Below are 4,114 nucleotides of genomic sequence, written 5' to 3' on the forward strand. Positions count from 1 at the left end.
CCTTATCACTGCCCTTTGAGGTGGTGCAGACAGCTCTGCACTTCCACCCTGGCTCAGCTGCTCCTGCTGGAGACTTTCATCCTGGTTATCTTCTGCACTGGGTTTGCTGTGATCTTTGGCAGGGTGACAGGGCAGAAATGATGTGTGTGGTGAGACAGATCTGCTGGTTCATTAGCAAATTATGTAACTGTGGAGCAGAGCTGCTTGAGGTCCCAGAGGGCCAAAGTCTGAGCCTCCTGGTTGGAGAGGAGGTGGCAGAGCCTTTGCTTGAGCTGCACAGGGAGTCCAGAGCCACTGCAGGCATGTGATCCCTGACACAGCACCTGGGAGCCTTTCCAGGTACAGTCAGTGCTCTCCCACCTTGTGATCACAGATCTGCCACCCCACACTGTTTCTGCAGCAGGAGGACAGTGGGAGCAGATTGGGATGTGGCCTTGTGAGGGAGCTGTGTGTGACATGGGGCTGGGAGGGCAGAGGCAGCTGTTGGCACCAGGGCAGGGGCAGACAGGACAGAAATTCACCGCAGATGCTGGGAAGGTTTCCATGTGACTTAAAAGAAGCAGAAGAAATGTATTGGAACAACGTAGGAAAACCTGGGAGAAGAGCAGAGCCAGTGCCTGACCCTAATGGTCACGTGAAGCTTCTGGAAGACTGCCTTTTGTTCTGCAGGCCCTAAAAGGTTGACTCCATTTCAGATGGTTTTGTTCTCCACTCAGAGTAGCTAAGTTCAAGCAGCTTTTGTCCAGGAGTAATGATCCACAAGGATTGATCTCCATGGAATTCAACGTGGGTTTGGATCTTCAGATCCCAAACTTCAGAGCCTTCTCCACTCTGGTCCCCATATTGGAAGACTGCCTTTTGTTCTGCAGGCCCTAAAAGGTTGACTCCATTTCAGATGGTTTTGTTCTCCACTCAGAGTAGCTAAGTTCAAGCAGCTTTTGTCCAGGAGTAATGATCCACAAGGATTGATCTCCATGGAATTCAACGTGGGTTTGGATCTTCAGATCCCAAACTTCAGAGCCTTCTCCACTCTGGTCCCCATATAAACAGAATTACTTCTTCAGATCCCAAACTTCTGAGCCTTCTCCACTCTGGTCCCCATATAAACAGAATTTGGGTATTTCTGAGCACTCCTCCTAATTTATTGGGATAGATGTTGCTTTTTAACTGTTCCCAGTGGGAGGAATTGAGGCTGAGCCACATCTTCTTGAGATCAGTGCTCAGGTGTCCCAGAGCCACTGCTGGTGCTGCTCTCACACCCTTTCCAGCTAGCACTCAGTGAGTGCAGGCTGTGTTTGCTCAGTACTTCCAGACAGACACAAGATGAAGAATGGTGAATGTGGAGCTGTGAAAACTCTGAATTTTGACATGGTTTCATGGTGTTTAGGTGTAGGCTCAGAGTAGATTCACACTGACATGGCAGAAAGCAGAGGGAAAAGGTCATGGGCTTAAGTGAGCTGTGATCTCTTAAAATGCTGATGAGGAATTCCTGTGAGCCATTCAGGTCCTGATTCAAACCCGAGTTGTGCAGTTCTGTAGTACAAGGTAACTTCCACACAGATGTGTCCCTTCCTCCCTCCTCACCGGTGTGTGCTGAGCTGGAGCTGCAGCTGCTCCTGTTTGAGTACAGCTCGTGGTGTTTACACTGAGCTTACACAGAGCAGGCTGCTGTGTCCTCCCATGGGAAAGGTCTGTTTCCTCTTGCACCTGCACAGAGCAACCTGTGCATGTTCCACAGCCTCTCCTTGCTCTTCATACAGCGATTTTCTCTGCTTAGCTGTGCTCACACCAGTTGAAACTGGGCAAGTTGCTGCTTTGTTGTCATGAGAAGTTTTGGCTGCTCCATCCCTGGGAGTGCTCCAGGCCAGGTTGGATGGGGCTTGGAGCAATCTGGGCTGGTGGAAGGTGTCCCTGCCCAGGGCAAGATGAGCTTTAAGGACCTTCCAACCCAAACCAGTGTGATTCCATGACTGGAACTCTCAGTGTGCTGTTGTATGCTCAGTGCACTGTAGTTGTGGCACCTACACTGTCCATCCCCAGGATCTGCTTAGCTCTGCCTCAACACCCAGTCCTGTAATTGTAATCTGCTGCCTGAGGCAGCAGAGTGAGGCCCCACCTGAGTGAGAAACCTCTTTACAAAGCTCAGAGGAGCTAGTTTCAGGCATCAAACCCTCCTGGCTCCGAGACTGCTTCCGTTCTGCTGCACACAGCAGCCTCTCAGAAACCAGCTCAGCACTCCAGGTGATGCTGAGGGAGTGACTGCTGCCCTAGAGCTCTCCAAGGGAGGTTACACCTTTGGTTTAGCTTAAATTCAAGTCGATCCATGCTTGAATGAAGCAAAAGTAACTGCTAGGAGCACAGACATTGCTGTCTCTCTCCTGCTTCATCCACTTTGCAGCTCCAGTTCCTGAAGGAGGAGAGTTTGTTTTCAGTGAAGCAACTTGCAGCCCATGCCAACCTCCCTTTTTCCCTTCGTGGAGAGGCTGCCTGAAGGAATCAGCTGGTGCTATGTGTCTGGACATTTAAAAATAGCTGTCTCTTTGGGCAGGTTGGAGCTCAGGAACTGCTTTCGTTAGGAGCTCCTTGCTAATCTCTCACTGATGCTGCTGGAGCTGCTGTTACGCACTGCAGGACTCCAGGAACATCACAGCACTCCAGGAACTCCACTGCAGGAATATTGTATGGCTCACAGAAACAGGAACTGAAACACGAACTGCACTAATGTACAGCTTGAAATACACAGGTCATAAACAGTTCACTGTGACTGTTGGTTTTGAAATTTCTTTTTTACGGAGAGAGTGCTCAGGCATTGGAATGTGCTGCCCAGGGAGGTGATGGATTCACCACCCCTGGAGGTTTTCAAGATGAGACTGGATGTAGCACTTAGTGCCATGGTCTAGTAACCACGGCAGGGTTGGATTTGATGATCTTGGAGGTCTTTCCCAACTCAGTTGAGTCTGTGATTCTGTGATTCCTTCTCAGGTGCACAGTTGTTGTACACTGCAAACCCAGAGAAATAGCAGAGGACAGGGGCAACCAGTTTCTCTTCAGGAGACGTGTCACTCAAGAAACAGCAGGATCTGGGGATGCTCCTGTGAGGGCATGTTGTAAGGAACTCCTGCAGGGAATGGTGTGCATTGTGAGGAGAACTGGGGAGGAATTGCTTCACTCCATGGCTCTTACAAACAGGGATCTCCTAAAAGGATTATTCCCTGCCAAGTCCACGGGAGTAGAACAAAGCAGTTCAGGTATGAGCAGAGCTGTCAGATGCAGGGAGGAGAGATTTCTCTGCGATGTGTCTCCCCTGGCAGGCTCTGTGAGCCCTGCAGTGAGGAGGCTGCAGGCTGCAGCTCCTGCAGGTGACCTGCAGTGGCAGCCTGAGAGGCTTCCCAGCCCCAGGGCTGTGTTACCATGAACTGCTGAGAATTCTTCCTCCCTAAATCCCATTGAATTCCTTGTTTGAGAAACCACAATCACACTCCAAGTATCATCTTTTCATTTCCATCCTCTCCAAAGCAAAGTATGTGTAAGCAAACTACATTCTTTTGTTTGCTAATTGGACTATGTCTTAATGAATAACTTGTGCCACAGTGAGAGCTAGGCTGGAGGGTGTAGTGCTTGGGCATGTGGGTGAATAGCAAGGAGGGTGTAAAGGAGACAGCAAACCAAGCAGCAGTAAACCCTGAGCTGGACCAAGGGATGCAATGTTAGGAGTATTCTGATGAGAAGGAAACTCCAGCCTTGCTGGCAGAGGATGAAACACCTCTCTGCCATGCTGAGAAGAGTAAATAAAATAGCTTTAGCATCTTCACTCTCTTCTAGAGCTGCAGCTCTGTGTGCGTGGAGAGATCTGTAACCCCCCTTGGAGGCAAAGCAGCCTGTGGTTGGTATCAGTTGCCCTCACACCTGCAGCACCTGCACTTACTGCTGTTCTCACAGAGGTTCTCTCCCTCTGAGTTAAGATTCGAGATGAGATGTGAGATTGAACGGCAGAAAATGTGGTTGTTTTTCTGGAGGGCTCAGCTGGTGGTGTCTGCAGGTCTGAGAACAGGCAGGAGCAAAGGGAGTTAGGAGCAGCACGTGGAGGTGGTGTCTGAAGAATTCCCTGCAGCAG

General features: G+C 50.1%; 1 protein-coding gene across 1 annotated transcript in view; it reads left to right on the top strand.

Annotated features, from left to right (window-relative positions):
* LOC103799219 (voltage-dependent L-type calcium channel subunit beta-4) overlaps positions 1-4,114 on the top strand; it is a gene marked incomplete at its 5' end in the record, with an annotated part of 18,204 nt that overhangs the window by 12,818 nt on the left and 1,272 nt on the right. The window lies entirely within an intron of this gene.

Source organism: Acanthisitta chloris, unplaced genomic scaffold, assembly GCF_000695815.1.
Source record: "Acanthisitta chloris isolate BGI_N310 unplaced genomic scaffold, ASM69581v1 scaffold31023, whole genome shotgun sequence".
Taxonomy (NCBI): Eukaryota; Metazoa; Chordata; class Aves; order Passeriformes; family Acanthisittidae; genus Acanthisitta; species Acanthisitta chloris.